Source organism: Mustela nivalis, assembly GCF_964662115.1.
Source record: "Mustela nivalis genome assembly, chromosome: 5".
NCBI classification, from domain to species: Eukaryota; Metazoa; Chordata; class Mammalia; order Carnivora; family Mustelidae; genus Mustela; species Mustela nivalis.
The window spans coordinates 147,382,316-147,403,383 of NC_139024.1; the positions used below are offsets into that span (position 1 = coordinate 147,382,316).

Sequence of the window (21,068 nt, forward strand, 5' to 3'; positions counted from 1 at the left end):
TGGCAGTAAAAGCTGGGAAATAGGTTTCAAGTCACCTTTTCCTCCTCAGACATGTGCACTCAAACCAACGTGTGCGTCTGGGCATGACTGCTTGTGTAAACACATGTAGGAGTGCGTGTGTATGCGTGAATGTGTACTCACATGCGCACACCAGGCTTGAAGGAAAAATACATTTCGGTCCTGTCATTTTTTTTTTATAGGTCTCATTTATTTATTTTTAAAAAAAGCAGTGGTGGGTACACTGCTTGTGTCCTACAGAAGGAAGCTGGGAGAATTTCTGTCCAATGGACTTAGACGCTAGAAAGCAGTAAGGATTTGCTGAATGTCTTCGTAGGCCAGGATCAAGAAGTGCGTTAGATGAGAAAAGTTTTTACAAGTGGGAGTTGTACCTGCTTGTCTCCTAATTGTAGTGAATCTGTCAACTTTCTTTCCAGTGTATCAAGACTTTACTCTTCAAAATCATTCTCAGTGTGCTCTGAATTGCTGTACTTTTAAGCTAACTACTTCTCAAAGTGCTGTTTAAAAACTGACATCTTCAACCACATTTCAGGCTGAGAATATACCTAAATTTGCAAAGTCTCATTGGTTCTTGAGAGAGTGCTACTTTAAAAAATACACTTGACAGCCAATCTCTTGAAAATGATTTGTGCAGAAATTGTGTTCAAATTACTTTATGCCAAGACATTTAAGAGAGAATGTGGTTTTCTTTGTAATAGGCTAAAAATAATGATATCCTTTATCTTCAACTGAACATGTACATATGTTGTATAAGCTGTTGCATTTAAACAAATTGAAAAACAGTAGGATTCTGGCTCTAGTCCATAAAGAAACAAAACTTGCCCAGAATATCATGTTAAGCATTAAAAAAAATACAATTAACTGTTATTTTCTACGAAGTTCGATCCCATATAATCAGACTTGTCAACCAGGTCCAAGGCATCAAATTAGAAAAGCCAATGTCTCAACAATACACAGGAAACAGGGAAGAAAAAAAAAAAAAAAAACCAGCTAGTGCACTCCAATTTTTACATAGAGAAAAAGAGAGTAAAGGGAAAATTCATTTATATTTCTACAAATTGCTTTTGAGTGAGTGGACAATATGCTATCGAACTTGACCTCATAGAAATAGCGTGTAAATCAGATTCCTACAATAATTCCCATTGGACATTTCGTTGAGTGTATGTCATGTGCAAAGTACTGCTAGGTAAGATACAAGGTTCAGAAATGAATAAAACATATCCATTGCTTTGAATTCAGGATATCGATTTTTTTAAACAAAAAGCTAAATATAACCAATTCTAATAATTTTTGGCTAGTCCTCTTTGCCAACAACAGTTTTTTTGAATGTGTGATTTGGTTCATTTTTTGCTTTTTTTGTTTGTTTGGTTTTTTAGCCACAACCCTATCTTCAAAGGAAATTTTGCATAGAATTCTGCATAGAAAATTTTGCATAGAAACATAGAAACCCACCAGTCAAAAATCCACATATAACTTTAACTCCCCCAAAACTTAACTGCTAATAGCTTAGTGTTAACCAAAAACCTTACCAAAAGGGTCAATTGACACTTTTTTTTGTATGTTGTATAGATCATATGCTGTATTCTTACAATAAAGTAAACTAGAGAAAATGTTACTAAGGGAAAATACATTTACTGTCCTGTACAGGAAAAAATCCAGAAACAAGTGGCCCCACAGTTTCAATCTGTATTTTTCAAGGGTCAACTATACATAAAACAAATAAAACAGAGGCCATTCATGTTGACCTGCATTGGTTCCCCCACTTTTGTACCCATCATAACCAAGGACTTCTGAAGGCAGCCCTTGGAGGATTAGTGGGCTTTGAGGAATCCTTAGCCCATTGGAGAGTGTGATCTGACCTCCATCGGTCTGAGGAGTCTGTACTCCTTAAACATGGCATCAGGGACCTTCTATGCTTTGCTCCTTTACTTCTCTGCCTTACAAGCTCACCACCTCCGTCACACGACGCGTCATTAGTGATGGAGAACCAACCAGTCTCTGTGCACACTAGGTACCCTGTTCTTTGCTCCCCGTGCTTTGTTCATGTTGTTCCAAAGCAGGTGATCCCTTCATACCCCTCGCCAATGTGGTGAGAGACACCCCACAACTCTGCACACTTGGACACCATCTTAACTCCGTATATGCACCCATTTTTGCCGGTGCTGGGTGGTAATTACTCATGCCGCCTTCACCAAAACTAAGCCACGAGTATCTCAAGGATAAAGAGTATACTGTATTTCTAGTTTACTCCAGCTCTCAGCACAGGTCCTGGCACATCATATGGGGCTCATAACTGTTGAGTAAATGAATAAAGATGGATAAGCTCGGGTGGACGGATGGAGAGACGAACGATATGGCTTGCTGTTCTTTAATCAAACTGGTGGGAAACATTTATAAGCATATGTATATATTAAATCCATATTTTTCTTAAACTTGTGATAAAGTACACAGAACATAAAATTTATCATCTTAACCTCTTTTAAATGTACAGTTCAGGGGCATTAAGTACATTCACACTGTGTGCAATTATCATCACCATCCATCTCCAGAATTCTTCATTTTGCATAACTGAAATTCTTACCTACACATACACTCAAGAAACTCTTAATAACGTAGTTTAATGATCTCGGGTGTGGAATGCCCAGCGTCTTCACTTCCCCTTTGCCCCCACCTGCTGTACAGCTCATGCCTTTTCATCCACAGTTAGGATGCTCCTTTGTGAGAAATGTGGTCAGTGTGGTTGAGACATGTGGTCAATGAAACTCCTAGCTACTAGTTTAGCTAAAAGCTAGCAGCTTAAGTTGTTCAAAATGATTTCTAAATTGTTTTCCTAAGCCCTCCCTGATTCTTACCATCATGAATTGTTAAGAGTCAGCTTTCAACCCGGGGACTATTTTGGGCTTCATGGAAAGCACGCTTTTAAGGAGGATGTGTATAACAGAGCCTAGAAACAACACACGTAGCCTGAATGTGATATCCACGTGAGTTTTTCGTATTTGGACATTTCTGAACTTAGAACTTGTTTTACATATGATGAATATATAAAAAAGTGGTAGCACTTCTATCTCCCCCTCCCCCTGCAAGGAAACTAATCATTAAATCTGTGGTGCATCTTATAATCAGGGCATCAGAGAAATTAGGGCAAGCTGGTAAATATTTCATATTTGTACAGGAAGATTTTTAGTCTAAAATGCCGGCCTATCACGATCCCACTTCCAATCTGACATGTAGAGGAGTCTAAGGCAAAGAAGTAAAAGGACTTGAAGGGGTGACAAGTCACCCTGGTGAACGAGGGAGGCCGGCAGTGGGCAGCAAGGGATCCAGACACGAGGCCAGGATTTAGTACCAACTGCCACCCCATGAAAATCTCTCCCCTTCTCCAGCCTCAGGCTTGCCATGTATCGATTACATGGGGGTGGACTAAAATTCAAACAGGATCAAGCTCTTCCTGACCTCCTTCCTCTCCCAACATCCAGTAGCTCTCTGACACTGCTCTAGAGTCCTCATCGGGACACAAGCTCAAGGGCCAACTGGTTTCCTTGGCATGGTTGGTTCTGGCATCAGATAATGGGGAGAGCCTCCGCCCCCTGAGTTCAGCTCTCCTACTCCCACTCTTGAAGCCCTGTAATTCTAGCTCTGTTTTCCAACTTGGATGACCATTACTGCTTTCCACCTCCCCCAGCACCTAATTATGTACCTGTCCAGGGAACCGAGGCTGTGTGAGGGGGCCAAAACTTGGCCAAACACAGCCTACAGTTCTCCCTCCTAGCTGTGGTGAGCCCGGATACCTAGACACACATGAGGAAGCCACTCAAATCCTTGCTTGAAAAAAGGCATCATATCGGTGCCCCAGAGGACCAACTTCTTGACTGATATGCCTATCCTCTGCCAAGCTTAACTCGCTGGAGCCATAGCACCAAACCTTCCTTCACCAAGGAATAAGCCAACAGCATGGAAAAGGGCCCCATCGGTCTTGCCTAGGGTGCTGGTATCAGTCCTATTTTTGAGCATTCCAACATCAGGTCAGGGTGGACATCCCAAGCCTTAAAAAGGTAATTAGGGGAAGAACGCACATAGGTTTTATTTGAGAGGAAAAGTGCATTGGCAGCGTCTAAAATAGAAAGTTAAATACAGCAATGAGATCTTGAAATTTCCCCTTGCAAGAAAAGGGGGAGGGTGGGATTTAACATGAACACGAGCCAGATTTGCTGAAAAAGCAGTCTTTGTTCCTCCACAAAACTGAAGCTGACTCTTCACAGAGTACTTACATTTCCTGAAATATTGTACTATAACCGACCCGTGGACATTGTTGACACGGCCCCTATTCCGAAAGCATGTTCAGGAAGAACCAGCAATATATAAAGAAAGCAATTTAGGGTCTCAGGGATGACTTCAGATGATTGAGAACATAAACTGGGACAACCTCTATCTTTAAAACATTTAAGTCATTTTAGCATTGCTTCAATTGCCAGACTACGTAAGTTATCAAAAACAACAACAAAAAAAAAACCCTCTACTTTCTGTGGGTGGGGTCATGGGTGGAACAGGTGAAGGAAATTAAGAATATTCTTACCGGGGCGCCTGGGTGGCTCAGTGGGTTAAAGCCTTTCCCTTCAGCTCAGGTCATGATCTCAAGGTCCTGGGATCGAGCCCCACATTGGGCTCTCTGCTCAGCAGGGAGCCTGCTTCCTCCTCTCTCTCTCTGCCTGCCTCTCTGCCTGCTTCTAATCTCTATCAAATAAATAAATAAAATCTTTAAAAAAAAAAAAAGGAATATTCTCACCATGATGAGCACGGACAGAGTCATACATAGAATTGTGGAATCTTGTACACCTGACACTAGTATCATGCCATATGTTAACTCTACCGGAATTAAAATTAAAAACTTTAAAAAAAAAAAAAAAGTCTCTGCTTTCTCTTAGCCTCCACGTGCCTAGTGACCGGGAACGATATTCTGTGAACAGCACACCGCCCCACCGCCTCCCATGAGAAATATGGCTCAGTAATTCTCCCCTGTTCTTCCTCAGCGGGACGGTGGCTCGTCCCAGGCTGAGAGTATCATGGTTTTGGCAGAGAACTGACTGAAAAATCTTGGCACCAGGGCTTACTATAAGCTGAGTTTACGCAGGAATGGAAGAACATCGGAAGCCCTGGGAAAATAAGAAATATTTCTAGGGTAACACAGAAGTTGGCCTTTTCTCTGCTGATTTGTTTTCATTTGCTCACAAGCTCTGACTCATCCCTGGAGCAATGCAGAGCAGGTCCATCTTTTTATTAAGCATCAAATCGGAGGGAGGGAGAGTTTTAAGGAACATTGTCATTTGGGGGCTGTAAGATTTTTGGTCTCTAGTATGGTTTTATTGAATCCTTTGACATAAGTCAAGTTGGTGGTCTCCCCTCACTACCTCTCTGTTTTTTTTGTTTGTTTGTTTGTTTGTTTGTTTTAATTTCGAGAAAATAAGATATTCTTCTGTAGGTCGGACCACCGAGCAGTGGTTCAGAAAAGGATGATTTTAGCTTTAATTGCTCTCCTCACTCCATATTTGACGGTGGCAAAGACATGTAAATTCACTGGAAAATGGGGAATCCATTTATATGTTGAGTTTAAAAATATCAGTGTCTTCTTCAGAAGTGTTAAGAGGATTGATGAGTTAATGTTGGTAAATCACGTTGCAATTCCCAGGTCAAAGATGTGCCATGAACATTATCATTATTTGTTTCAGTGGAATCTCAATGACGAACTGTGGTCTAGTGGGTCTAATTAGGATTTTTAAAAGCCCATTAACTTTAAGATAAGAGGGAGAACTTGTTTGCAGTATTCACTTTTACCTAAGTGAGTAAAGCTCATGTCCATGATTATTAAAAACTTTACCCAATACCATGTAACAAGTTGATACAGGTAAAAATTAACCAAAGGTTGTATGGATATATGAACGGATGGATGGATGGATGGTGGGCTATACAAATATCCAGCTGGAACCAAAAATATTATATCATTATACGAAGGCCACTTCTATTAATTTTCTATTAATATCCAATATAATATTAAGGCCACTTCTTTACAACCCTGTTTTCCTAATCGCAATTATCCCTGGAGAAACAGACCTTAGAATATAATGGATTTCAATTATAGAATTGTATTTTGTTTGGGGTTTTTATATATTATATATAGTTTGGGGTGGGGAATTTTGAGATAATGAAATCATTTGGTTCACTTTCTGTTGCTTTTCTGTTTCTCTGTTGTTAAACTGATAAAACAAAGATTTTCTATTACGTTGTACTCAGAAATCCTGGGCTTGAGAGGCTGCTTGATATTAATGAACAAACAGATGGGTGAATAGGTAGGTAAGAGGTATCACTCAATCACACTGTTGAAGATGAGAAAAAACTATGAGAGACGTCTCATGCCCCCAGGAAAGACTAAACTTCAAACATGCCAGACCCGTATTATTCTTAAACATTTATGAGAAATGGGCTCATTCACTAGTATAGCGTTTAAGGACTTTCACTGTGTGGAAACTCTTCCTTACACTCAAGTCTCCAAAGTCAGGTTTATAATTTATCCTGTCAGCCTGATACAAGGTAAGGTTTTCCCCAAACTCAAAAAAGACTGACTTCCCTTAATTTCTGAGTCTTTATAAAGCTTATCATATTCTTTGTTGCTCAATAAATTCTCTCTGAAACAACAAATTTCTTTTTATGGGGAAAAGATAATCCCTTGGAACCCCCTGGGCCAACTGCTGGTTTTGCATGCTTATAAAAGTCAAGTAACAGAATTTTTTTTTTTTTTTTTTTGAGGAAGAAAATATATTTAACTAGTAATTATTCTTTGGAGTATGACTTTACAGTCACAAACACTGGATGTTATTATAAATTTAAAAAAGCATTATAAAGATTGCTTTCAAGAGCAACACAATAAATGGAAGTTGTATAATTCATGAATAGATACTCACTAGAAGAATGGAATAATACCAGTTGGGACCCCTATTGTTACAATAACAGTTTCCAATATATCATGCCTCCCTGTGTCTATGGTTACATTAATTGTGGGCTTGACTATGGGATTTGCTTTGGCCAATAAGCTCTACAAATGTAACCCAAAGATCTAGGAATCGGTGCCTGTGGCTGGGAATAAAATTCCTGGTGATAGCATCACACACAGGTTCAAAACACAGCATGTGTTTTGGAAGTCAAGATGATGACACAGATGGAAGTCAAGGTGATGTCATTCGGAGAACTGTGTGAGATGCCTGACAAAGTGATTCAAAAGATGATGAGGATACAGTACCAAAGATGAAGGCTGCAAATGAATTCTTTCACATAGCAAGAAAGCACACGAAAGCAATATTTCCAAATCAATCTATACAAGACTTCCAACATGTTTGTGAGACTAAGTAGTTTAAACAGAAATCTAATGGCTTTATCTAAATTTCCAAGTTCTTAGATGCTTACAGTTAAGTTGGCATAAAAACTCATTGAAAGGGCGCTTGAGTAGCTCAATCGGTTAAGCATCCGACTCTTGATTTTGGTTCAGGTTGTGATCTTGGGGTCATGGGATCGAGCCCCATGTGGGGCTCTGCACTCAGTGGGCAGTCTGTTGAGATTCTCTCTCTCTTTGCCCACCCCCACTCATGCATATTCTCTCTCAATCAATCAATAAAATCTCAAAAAATACTTGATTAAAAAAAAACCAATTCATTGAAAAGATGGAAGACGGCTTAAACTTGAACTTTATGGTGTATCTCAGGCCAGACCTCTTCTTGATCTGAAGACCTGAAGACTAAGCAGTCTATCTGAAATACTCACTAAAAACAATGTCTCACCACCTCATCCTCATTAGGATGGCTACTATCAAAACCAGAAAACAGTACTTGTTGGCAAGGATGTGGAGAAATTGGAACACTTGCGCGCTGCTAGTGGGAATATCAAACGGTGCGGCCACTTTGGGAAACAGTACAGGGGTTCCTCAAAAAAATAAAAATAGATTTACCATATGATCCATCAAATTCTACTTCTAGGTGTATTCCCCAAAGAACTGAAAGTGGGATCCTGAAAAGGTATTTTGGTATTTGTCGATCCATGTTCACAGCATTATTCACAACAGCCAAAAGGTGGAAGCAACCCAAGCGTCTACCAGGGGATAAATGGATAAATAAAATGTGTGTGTGTGTGTGTGTGTGTGTGTGTGTGTGTGTGTGTGTGTGTAATATTATTCAGCCTTAAAAAGGAAGGAAATTCTGTCATATGCTACAGTATGATAAACCTTGAAGACACTATGCTAAGTGAAATAAGCCAGACACAAAAGGACAAATATGGTCTGATTCCACTTATATGAGGGATCAAGAGCAGTCAGACAGACAGAGAAAGTTGAGTGGTGGCTGTCAGGGGCTGGGGGAGGGAAGAAGGTCTGTTGCAGTTTGGTGAGCGTGGGGGTTCTAGTTTTGCAAGATGAAAAGAGTTCTGGAGGCTGAATGCATGATGTGAACATACTCACCACTACTGAACTGTAATCTACAAAGGCTTTATGACAGCAGAGTTTATGAGTATTTTGCCACAATTAAAAAAAAAATCTCATGTATACCTTAAACTCAACATTTTCCAAACTCTGCTATGTGCCTGTCCTCCCCACCTCTGTGGACGGTGCATTCATTTCATTAGTTGCTCAAGCCTGAAGCTGGGGAATTCTGGTGATCACCACCATGTCTTTGTTCACATCAAAAATGTACATGGTCTTGAAAATGAACTATATCATGAACCCATCTACTCCTCTTCTGACTCTACTGCTATCAATCAGGTCCAAACCATTATTGCTTCTCGTCTGGTCAACTGCAGGTTTTCTACCCTATTTCCCTGTTTTTCTTTGTCATCCTCCATGCATGTTTAGACCCTTGCATGACTTTCTAAGCATTTCGAGTAAAACTGAATCCCCTTGCCAGACACAAGGCTCTGTACTATCTGTGGCTTGTCTATTCTAACATCAATCTCTCCTACTCTTCTCCCAGCTCCCTCTAGCTTCCAGCAACAGTGGTCCGAGTTCATGATCTCTGGATGTTCCTGGCACATCTCACCTCAGGACCTTTGCATATGCCATTCTCTCTGCCCACACTCTCACTCCCACAGTGTGCCCCTTCTTGATCTAATGTCATCTCCAAAGAGAGCCTTTCCTTACCCATCTGATCTAACATAGATCCACCCCCCAATTTTGTTCTTCCTTTGCATGTGTGACTGTTCTCTCCTCTTCATTTCTAATTATATTTACTAGTTTACATGTTTATTGTCTTTTTCTTCCAGTAGAGTATAAACTCCTGGGAGCGACATGGCACAAATAAATTTGTAGAGAATGATGTAGACACTGAAAAGTGTCATGAAAACAGTAAAGCAGGGTACGAAGACTGGGTGCTATTTTACATAGGACAGACATGGAAGGCCTCTTGGAAATGACGTTCGAGTATTCATCCAGGTCATTTTCCCGTTTGAACACATTCGATAGCTCAGCTGACTTTCCCATCTAGGATGATGGTGCGACTGTGCTTCTCACCATCCAGGACAGGAATGCTGATGCTCTCCAGGGAGCCTTCGGATTCTTCATCCTTCATTCTCCCACTTGCTAATATGCCTCATGCTCTCCGTGCTGTCCCTTCCTGTCCGGAAAATGACATCACTCCCTGTCCCCGTCTATTCTACATACATGGGCCAAATTCATCTTGTTTCAATCAATTCATCTTGTTTCAAAATCTCTCGTGGCTGGTTCCTCTTTGCTTCCCAAGTCCAGACTTTTCACCCTAGATTTCCTGAGAGTCCACAACAGGACTCCAACCTGCCTTTCCAAGTACCTCGTGTTTTCCCCATCTCAAGCACATGGCAGCTTCCTGTTCCTCGCACATACTCTTCCTTTTCCAGAACCTGTACTTTCTGACTCGTTCGCCTTTGTCCTACTTACCTACCCATCCCTGTCACAAACTAACCCAAATCTCTGGTCCCGTTTCAAAATCACCTTCTTCAGAAAATGTTTCCTGATCTTTCCAGTCAGAAGTGATCACATTAAGCATGTTTTAAATTTTATTACACATATGACCACATTCTGTCTTTTTAAGAAGATGTATTTATTTGAGCAAGAGAGAGACAGAGAGCATGCATGAGCAGGGGGAGACTGAGCGCGATAATCCTTAAGCAGACTCCCCACTGAAGGCAGAGCCCTGTGTGGGATGTAATCCCAGGACCCTGAGATCAGGACCTGAGCTGAAATCAAGAGGCAGATGCTCATCTGACTGAGCCACCCAGGTGTCTCATCACATTCTGTCTTCATGCCATTATTACTTGTAAACTTTCTTTAGTCCCTTTGAGGACACAGACTGTCTGCCTGCATCACGAACACCTTGTTATTCACCTATTACTTTGTTATTCCAAGTGTGGTCGCTGGAAATGCAGAATCTTGGGCCCCACATCAGACCTACAAGAGTGAGAAGCTGCCTTTAACGAGATTCCTAAGGTGATGCCTACGTACTTGACCACAGCCACAGGAACCACTCAGGAGCCACTTAACTGGCTGAAGTGACGAGAAAAACAAGATATCAAAACCAAAACACGATTTACATAATTCATTCAAAGATAATTGTGAGTGACTAATGCTTTCACTATGGAAAACCCTATCAAAGCTGTATAGACGGCAGACGGTTAACGACATCAACCTTCTGAGGGAGGAAAACAAATTTTGCGTTGGCCAACTACATAGCTTGAGAAGGTTTTGCCGTTTTGTAAAGCTTGTCTGCGTATGGGTGGGAAGCCAGCACAGGACTTGCCTACTCAGTCTCCTCCTTGGAAACGGATCGGTTGGCTGTGAAAATCCTTGCATCGGAGTCTCAGAGGCCGGTGTCCTATCCTGCAGATTTACAACTGGGATGTGCCACGGGAAGATTCATCCTAAGGTGACATAGCAATAGCACTATCTTCTCTGCTCTGTAACAAAGCTTCTGATTTTTTTTCCCTACGTGGAAGACAGATCACGATCAGGAGACACAGACTCCACCACTGGGAAGTGGGTGCTTCACTTCACTCCATGAGGAAACAGGAGGTTCCTGGGAGTCTGGAATGACCTTCTAGAAGGGCCCCAGGCTGACCACTAGAGGGCACTGCGACGTGAAAACAAAGATCCTGGCTTCATCGTTCCCACAGACGGTGTTCTGCTTGTGAATTAAGCGCACCCCCCCGCCCCAGCTTCAATCTCCCACTCCCCCCTCATAAACGGGCAGGGAACAAGCTCACAGCTTCAGTGATGTGGAACTTACACCTGACCTCCTTTATCTTTTTTATTTTTATTTTTTAAATTCAATTTAGGTAATATACAGTGTATTCTAAGTTTCATGGGTAGAATCCAGTGACTCATCAGTTGCCTAAAACACCCAGCGCTCGTCACGAAGGAGTGCCCTCCGTAAGGCCCATCACCCAAGAAGACATAAAAGTGGCTCACAGACCTCTTTCCTCTTTTCACACACAGACATTTAAGTGCATAAGCTTGAGTCGTGACACACAGCAGGACTGGGGGCTGACACCCGACCCTGCCATCAGCGGGCTTGCCTTCCACTAATCAGAGGTCTCCAACCTTCTACTCCTGCTTTCTCCCTCAGAAGTACGTCAGCAGCAACAGCCAAAAAGCCTGCATCATCCGCCTTGTTCCCCGGACTGTTCACTAACGTTCTCAGAAGTTCTGACTGAGCTTATGTCTTCTGCAAACGTGTTTTCCTGGGAGCAGGAGACAGGCCTACAAGGGCAGGAGGTCTGGAGGCAACGGCGTTCACTCTGAGGGGGCAGTGAGAATGTTCGTCTGAGGCCTTTGTGGCTGCCCCAGAACCAGAGAACCACGTAGCCTGGCTTCCTCCTGCACCTCGCTGGTAGGGACGAGGCTCTGAGCTCGTACCCCATCCTCCCCGTCCTCTGGCTCATCTCAGCCGGGCGCCCTGAGGCAGCCAGGTGGTCGCTCACAGCAGAACACACGAGGAGAGCTGCCCTCCCCTGGGCCTCACGGGCTCCGGCGGGGACGCCATTCCCCCCCCCCCCCAAAGCCAGCTTCTCAGAAGTTCCGCCGCCACGCCTCACACAAAAGGCTTTACCACAAGAGTTTTCATACACGCTTCTCCTTCCTCAGAAAGCACCATTTGTTTGAGAATCCATAAATAGCTCCGGCAGAAGACACAATTTGCTCAAATACTTTTGAGCCATGGAATGTAGTGTAGCTCCCAGAACCAGGAAACAGCTGAACGGGAAAACAGGAACATCTCGAGTCACCTCTCAACTCTACAGAAAGGGGCGCATTTTTAGATGAAAAACAAAGTAAGCGCTTTGTTTACTGTTCTCTCTGGGGAGGAACCTGGACTCCATACTCCAAGGGTGACGTCAGCAGCCCCATTTATCACATACTACATGGGAAAAGAAAAAAAAAAAACAGCACTTCCAAGTTCTAAGCATTGGAAAGGCACTCCCTTTTAGAAACAAATTTAGAATGCAAGCCTTTTTTTTTTTTTCTTTTTTCTCCCCAGACGTCAAAAAGCCCCGAGGACCAGAATGAGCTTGAGGAACTCATGCAGCTGGGCCTGAGAGCTGCTTCCCCAGAGTTCTGTCCACCGGTTTTCAGATGCCACCAGCAACGGCCATGCCCTCCCTCCTGCAAGTCGGGGTGGGGTGGGGGGGGGTGGTGCAAGAGCCAGAAGCATCCTCGGAACATACAGCAGGGACAGGGAGAGTGGGTAGGACCCTCTGCCCACCACCGCCACCATCTCACCAGAAGGAAACAACACGCATCACTTTCTAGGAATTTGTTAGTGGTTGGGATCACGTGTCCTCCTTGCACTAAGTTTCCTCCTTCAGATTTTATTTATTTATTGGAGAGAGAGAGAGCGAGAGAGAGCATGAGCCTGGGGGGGGGGAGGGGCAGAGGGAGAGGGAGAAGCAGTCTCGCAGTGAGCAGGGAGCTCGATGTGGGAGTCGATCCCAGGACCCTGGGATCATGACCTGAGCCGAAGGCAGACGCTTAACTGACTGAGCCACCCCGGCGCCCCTGCACTCAGGTTTCTTTTGACCAAATATTATGTAGCAAAGACGTGGCTGAGGGGCCCATCGGACTCAAGTAAAGCCTCTTTTCTGGTTATCTGTTCTTTAAGGGCAAGCCGACTTCAAAAGTTCAGCCAATGGCCAGGGAAATGTTCGGGGCATTCAGGATGCCCTCTGTGCCAACCGGGCTGATCTCACATATGAATTTTTTAGCTCCTGACTTGAGGAGACAAGTCAGCCCTAAAATACCCAGCAACATGTTTATCTTCATTAAACAATGAACGGCCTTTCATACAAAATCCGACAGGACACAGATTTCTGTTCGTGCTAATGGAAAGTGATCAAAAGCCCCAAGATGCTTTGGTTGGCTTACTCTGAAGCCCGTTCCTGCTCTAGTTTCCATGTAGACTACATCAAAAGAATATAGATATCACGGGAGACTCGAAATGTTTAAAGTCTCTAGTACTAGTGAGAAAATACCTTTGAAACTACAGAAGATGTGGAACAAAACTTGTTTCTGTTCTCCAGCAACACAACACAGAATGGCCCATTAAAAGGGGAGCTTTCTGTCTAAATATAGACCCCCTCACCCCGAGATGAGAGAGGTCCCCGATCATCTTGCTACTCCAAAGTAACCTGACTTACAAATCAATCTAACAAATCGTGCCGAATTGATGGGTATGTACGAGGCACTGCAGGGATCGCCCAGGTCATCAGTCTTCCATACGAGCCGGTCCTATGCCTTGCCTGGCCCCAGGAATAGGGAGAGGCTTTGTAGAGGGCAGCAGCAGGGTAAGAAGGAGGGTCTGACCACTAAGGGCAGTGCTAGGGCACCTGTGGAAGAGGCCCTCCTGCCCTGTTAAACTTTGTGCATCTGCTCCAGGTGTCTGCTCCACGCAGCCGTGCGGAGAGCAAGGGGGAAAGGCACGGCGTGAGGCGTTCTGTCCTCCCCTGTAGCATCTGTCCAGCTCCCGCCGACTTTCAGGGGAACGAGATGTGGGGCTGAAGGAGTCCTGGAGCCCTGGGAGCCCACGCACTCTCTCCGGCTCCTTAGAGGTAACAGGTGTTGTGTGTGGGCTGAGCACAGCCTCAGCCTGTCTCACTGGACTGTCCTCTACCGCCACAGACCGACACCTGGGCAAAGTGAAGCAGACTAGCCCTGTCAAGGAAAAATGGGATGCAGGTCCTTCGTCCTCTCTGCCATCAGAGAGCATCTTTCTCCTTTCTCTCAATTCAACACCGAGTCTCTCATTCGACCGGAAGGACTGAGAAAGTGGTGCACGGCGGCCTCGCGAGCCTCAGAACGGTCCGCTTGCAAAAATTTGACTAGCCGGCAGAACACTACCACTTGTTTCCCAGAACTGTGAGGAGGTTGTGTCTGATGGCAAGGCAAGTCTGCAGGATGGGGACAGGTCCCACGGCATGGACGGGGAGCCCTCTCTTATCAGGAGTGAGGCACAGAATCACACATTTCATTTTGCTTTTTTGGCCCACGTTTAAACCGTTTTATCTCCACTAGAGGGCCTGGGTGGAGATGAAATTTCAGCCTGACAATTGGTTTTTGCTGCCGATTGAAGATTTAATCCCAAACCTCCGGGAAGGAGGGGTAGGGGAAGGGAGAGATGGTGGGAGGGCCAAGGTTAAGACCATTCTCGGTTACGGAAAGGGGCTTGCGTTGGTCCAAAGCTATGCCCCAGGTCGAGCTAGGAGGCTCTGACTCACAGAATGACACTGTTACTTAAATAAGCCCCCAAACTAAAGAAGACAGGGCACCTTACAAGGCCAGTGGGACTCAAAAATCCAGTTACGGCCAACTCCTTCTATTCTCTTGTTTCTCAAGTCCAAAGGATTGCACTGCATTGGTCAGCTTTTCTTTGAATTGTCTCCCACATCTGCCTCTTCATCATGCTCCCACATGAGCTTTTCAAATCTCATCTCCTCATGCTTGGAATAACCTCCTCACCCCTCACGGGGCGCTCGTGTCCGGTTTTCTCCCCGCCCTCTCATACATCATGAACACAGTGGCAAAGCTAACCTCACCGGTTAGATGGTTACATGGTCGGTCATGTCACCGGCTTGCTGCAACATCTCTAGTGACCAGCAACCCCCGGTTTAGGACCCTGTGTTCATGTTTGAAGAGTGACCGTTAGAAGGCTCAGCTCCCTCCCTCTCCACCACCTCCACCCCAAACCACAAACAAAGAAGCACCATTTTCTACGATTTGTTAGTGGCCGTGATCATGGGTCCCCCGTTGTACTCTGGTTTCTCTTGACAAATGATTATGTAGCAAGATGTGGTTGAGAGACCCATTTTTTGGTTTGACACAGTGGTATGACCCCAACCTACCCTTCCAAGGCAATTTTCCACTTCCTTTCTATAAACTCTCCACTCTGTACTGAATCACACATACAGTTTCCAATTTGTTTTTCATCTTCAGCAGCTTATGCTTTGCTCAGCACATGTTTTGCTCCTGTCTAAACCAGTCCTCCCCCAGCTCCTGCCCCGCTGATCTGCAGCTAGATGCTGCCCACCCACCAGGACCCCAGGATGTGAAACTGCGGGTGAAGAAGTGAGCCTAAAACAGGGGAGAGATGGTGCGGTGCGGTCAAAGACACCCGGGTGGTAATCATGGAAGCATCCCGAACTGATTAACCTCTCCTTAATTAAGTTTCTTAATTTTTAAATAAGGATAGTGATCTGTATCTCATTCAGGAAGAAGCCTTTTCTAAAAGGCAGGCTGACACCAGACAACACACTGCGAATCTCACTGTGGACCGCTAGATAGGGATGTGGCCAAGAGACGGGACTGAAGTGTGAGTTCAACCACCAACGGATTTGGTTGTCGCCTCACCATGTCTTTATGATGTCCCACTCCCCATAGCTAATTAATGCTAGCTACGCAGTTGCCTTTGTTCATGCTCTTTGCAGTAAACACCTTTGACCAAGTCCGGGCTTCTGAGGCTGCGGTGACCATACTGCGGTAAAAACCATCAGGCAATATGGTACATTCTCATTCTTCCACCTAACCAGCATTCACTGAGCGCCCACCGTGTACTAGGCGGGAGAAAGACCCAAAAACGAATGAGAGGGCTGGAATGTTATGAGCTGTATAAAAGGCGGATGCCACGTCTAGGACAGAGCAGGGGGCTCGTGTCCCTTCCAGGGCAAAGCGCTGAAGCATTTCAATGCTGGTGCAATTCTCCAGTCTTTCCCTCTTGCCCTGCGATCATGAAGGAGACCCCCAGACGACAGGGCACCAAGATCAGAGCAGCCTGTGTCACAGAGCTATGCCTGGAGGACATGCTGGAGGCTCGCGAGACCCACCACAGACACCCTATGAGTGAGAACTAAGCTTCTCACTCGTGAGAGTGTTGGGTTGACTCTTCACGCAGCATAACCCCATCCTACCCTGACTGATACAACAGCTTTCATTTTTCTCTAATGTTACCATCTGGCAAATAATCACGGGTACTAATGCTTTGTGATAGTTCTATTTGCTGCTCTTTATTTCTTTACATTTCCTTAACTGGGTTGTAATCATGCCCTGTCCTTGCAACTAGGCTGGAGTCTTTCATATACAGTGACCTTGGTTTATCCTTTTGGGGATCTCCTCTTCAACTCCCAACTCACATGCCCCTCACACCATTTCCGCCCCCACGTTTAGGAGTCCCCCCCCATCCACCATTTCCCCCAAATTCAGGAGTGAGCTTCATGCACAGCAATGGTTTAACTCTTAACGGATGACTTCGTATTCTCCCTCACATGAGGAAATAATACCCCCAATATAATGATAATTGTTGATTTTCATTAACCGAAAGCACTATGCCGGCATGGATAATTAGGAATTAAGCTCAAGAGCTACAGTAAGACGTTAGGGATTCATGTATGGATTTACTTGAGCCGTGGCCTCAATATCCTATTTTAACCATGGCTCATCACCAGGTTGCTTGCTGATCAGTTCTTACTCACTTATTTTGTTGATCCCAATGGCGGTGGCCCTATTAAATGAGACAGATCTGGGATTCTGGGATTCTGATTCATTCATCCATTGATAAACCCATTCTCTGAGAGTCCGCTGAGAATAACACTAATGGAATCAGACCTACCATAAGAGCATCAGGTAGTCACTTCATCTCTTTATGCCCTGGGTTTTCTTCCCTGAAAGCAGGAGTTAAAAATCTGTCTTGTAAATTGGTTATGAGAATCATACAAGGGAACATTCGTAAAGAACTTAGAAAGTAGTTTTAAGTACAAAGATACAGTTAAGTACTAAGATACGGTACTAAGATACAGTTCCTGCCATGCTGTCGGTACTCTGAACGCTAATATTATTATTTACTGAGCACCTACTACATGGCAGATATCAGAGAAACAAGGATGAACAAGAACAAGAGGTTGTCCAGATCCCCAGGAGTTTACAATCTAGTCAGGGTGATGAATATACAAGCAAGTAAGTTACAAACAAGAAGGTGCTACTTCCCCTTGGAAGAAGGGAACCCAGGAAAGGTTCTGCTGGGAACATCAGAGCTCAGCCTAGTCTTATGGTACGAGTAGGTATTTTCCAGACAGGAGAGAGCACAAGGACATCCAGGCCCTTAAGGCGTGTGAGAAGAGGCATAAAACAACAGGCCATCATTTAACAAATAGGTATCAAATGCTTCCTACGCACTGGGCACAGCGTTAAGTGCTGGGATATGAAAGTCAAGGATACTGATGAGGTTCTTGCTTTCACTGAGCTAACATTCTAATAAAAGGGACAAACAACAAACCCAGTAAGCCAGTTTATCAACCAAAGAGCTATGGAGAAAACACAGCGGGTAAGATGTCTGGAGTGAGGCTGGGGATCATTTGCCCGAGTAGCGGGTCGAATGGGGAGAGGCGTGAGCAGAGCCAGAGGGAACACCCCCCCCCCACACTTCTGTTGTCCATGCTGAGAATTTTCCCTTCCCTTACCCCCAACCTTGAGTCTCTCACTGAGTAGTCTTAAAATGTTGAATGTGTTTTCCTTCTTTCTTCACACAGACAGTGGCCCACAGACTCCAAATGTCCCTGCAGGTGGGCTGTTCCAGACCCAGACAAGGGACGAGGGAGCGGGAAGCCCATTTTGGGCTCTCAACCCAAGACGCAGCTTCTAACTCAGCTCACTGTTAGCAGCCGCATACGTGCATTTCGGCTTCCATCTGCCTTATTATGCTTGTCTTAGTTCTCGGCTGTCTCAGAACTACTTGGGAAGGGAAGAGAACTCTGATGATTAAGATAAAAGTTTTTATATGATAAAAACCTTCCCTCCCTCAACAGACCTCAAAACTAAATTAGGAACCACTATCCTAATCTATCAAACCTGTCAACCTTAATGAAAAATCTTTCAAATCTTTTACTTAGTAGCTCCAAAGACACTGCTAGGGGTGTGACTGAGAAGTCTGGCCCGAATGGTATAAAAAGGCAAATTCAACAGAAGCCACAAGTATCAGGGCATGGGATGAGGAACAGGAAGATTTCAGTGCCAGCGTCGAACCCTAGAGCCCACAGGTCACGGTCAGGAGCCACAAGGAGGAAGATGGAGACATGTGAAATCTTCAGACATTCTTAGCTTTTGATTTCATATCTACAGTCTTTTTTTTTTAAACCATGCTAGAAAAAGAATTGCTCGATTTATCTTCGAAGAATTTAAAAGCGTTCTCAATATATTTACACACTAGCTTCACAATTTCCTTAGGAGACAGGATGGGACTCTAACGTTATTGGGGAGAAATATTAATGACCTGGTTACTATCTACAGGACTCAATTCTGAACATCAGGGAAATTAAAACAACAACAAAAAATGCCAACAAATAAGATAAATGGTCCCTGACCTTGAATGCCTTACCTTCATCTAGAAAGTCTGCTCAGACCCCCTAAAGCAATATGTATCAAAAAAAGGAAACACCAGACGCATGTCAGATACATGGTAGAGATTTCTAAAGATGCTCCTAGAGTTCAGGGCGAGAATAGCATCTGTTGAATTCAGAAGTGATCACAATGGTTTCATGGAGGAGTGTAGAGATAGGACAACATCAGAGACACGTTAAAAACCCCACCTACACATGCTGGAGAAACTGGAATCAGAGACCACACCTCTGGTAGAAGCTTCTAGAACACAAGCCCTGTGTACCACATGTCTTTGTGCAGTCCTTCTGTGCTTGGCATTACATTCTACGCTGGGACATGTGTCCTAACTCCAAGTAGCAGAATGGGTCCTCTGTTTCCTGAGATCCCCCACGGGTCCATGTGGCTGTCCACTTTCCAGCCAGAAGCTGTTGACTGTGATGCCCAGGACACGCTCCACCCACGGTGCCATCCTGATGGTGCTGCTTTGCTACAGGGCTGATGAGAGGCCCAGACTCTCCACTGACATTCCCTCTGCGAAGCTCTGCTGGCATGATGGGGCTTGCAGAATTCTACTACAGACATCGTCTTCTCGCTTGTTAAGTCCCGAGCTGGACGGGGGGACAGGGAATAACTGTTCACGGTGGGGACAGTTCATAGCTCTCTGAAAGAGGGCTAAGGCCGGCCAGGGCAAAGTTCAATGATTTGATTTGGGCAATGGAAAGGGGCATGTGGGCTGGCTCCTCCTGCCCGAGATATACGGGCTGCCACAGTCATTATATTTTTTCTGGCCTCAGACATGTTGCTATGGAACCAGGACTGCCATTGTGACTTGGCCTCTAGCAAAGAAAATCACATCACTGGCAGGAGCATTTTCCCAGATTTCCCTTAAAGGGATACCATCGAGCACAACAGTGGGCTTGTTCCAGGGTCATGGAGCCCAGCCTCGCAGGTTCTATGAGGCGAACCTACGTGGGACGTGTGGGCCTCCACGGTAGGAGCCCAGAGCGTGCCGACCAGCCTAGGAGCGGCTTTTTATGTTTTGTTTCATTTCCTGCAAGTGGTAAAAGCAAACAGCCCGGGGTATTTTGGGGGTAATGATTTGGTGACTCCCAACTGTCACCTTCAACCCCTTATCACCCCAGAGGGAACCAAAGAGGCCCCCAAGTGGCAGGCATGCATTCAGGGGCCCCAACTTTCTCTCTCTAGCTTCAGGCCTCTCCAGCGAGCTTCTTCTTTACTAAATGACGAGTACAGAGCAGGCATGGGATGTGTCCCCTCCCCACTTTGTGGGGGCCCTAAACTGTCCTTTCTTTTAGTCTCCATCCATCAGTTGGTTCCGTGGAGGCCCTGAGGTTCTCCAGAGAGCGGGAGAGCTCACGTCCCACTATCATACTCCGGTGTGCTCTGGGGATAAACCTGTCGTTGGGCTCTTCCTGGATAAGAGGAAGAAATGGAAACCCCAAAGTGGAGACCTCTGATGGACGCACATTCACGCCCATCACGCAGTTCAGGACAGGATGATCAGGGTGAGAGAAGGAAGCAGTCGATGGCCAGTGAATTAGCAATCCATGTTCCAAATCTCATTCTGGACAATGGCAGAAAGCCGACTATCTCTGCACCCCGCTAAGAAGCCATCAAGTTCCTTAATAATGATCCCAGTTCGGGCAGAAGAGAAGCCCCCATTCGTTAAGCTACGATGATTAAGTTGACAAGTGGGATAAAATAACAGACACAGGCTCTCAAGACTATACTTAGACCGTCCCCAGGTGAGATGAAATGTGGAAATGAGTGCACTTAGCTCACCAAACTACATGAACGCGACCCAGAGCCCGCTCCGGCATAGGCATCCTTGAAAAAGCCGCAGATCAGCTTGCCTACTAGGAGTCCAGTGGACGATCAGAGTCTCACCCCTCCCTCCATCATATACCACAACTGCACTCTCACGTGAAAAACAGTACAAATTTTTTCTTTTTTTTTTTTAATGAAGAAATGTTTCTCCGTAAGCCTCAGAGACTGTGGGTCAAATCTATGCTGCCCGCTAGGGAAGCCTGTAGGTGCTTCTCTGCAGGAGCATACAGTCCGGCTCGGGGGAGGGGGCGGTGCGGGTCTGCAGCTGGCCAGACCCTGCAGGTGCACC

At 44.9% G+C, this 21,068-nt stretch overlaps 1 protein-coding gene across 4 annotated transcripts in view; it reads right to left on the reverse strand.

The window, feature by feature from the left end:
* The window catches only part of ATXN1 (ataxin 1), a 348,023-nt gene that overhangs the window by 169,740 nt on the left and 157,215 nt on the right, over positions 1-21,068 (reverse strand). The gene's annotated exons all lie outside the window — the stretch shown is intronic.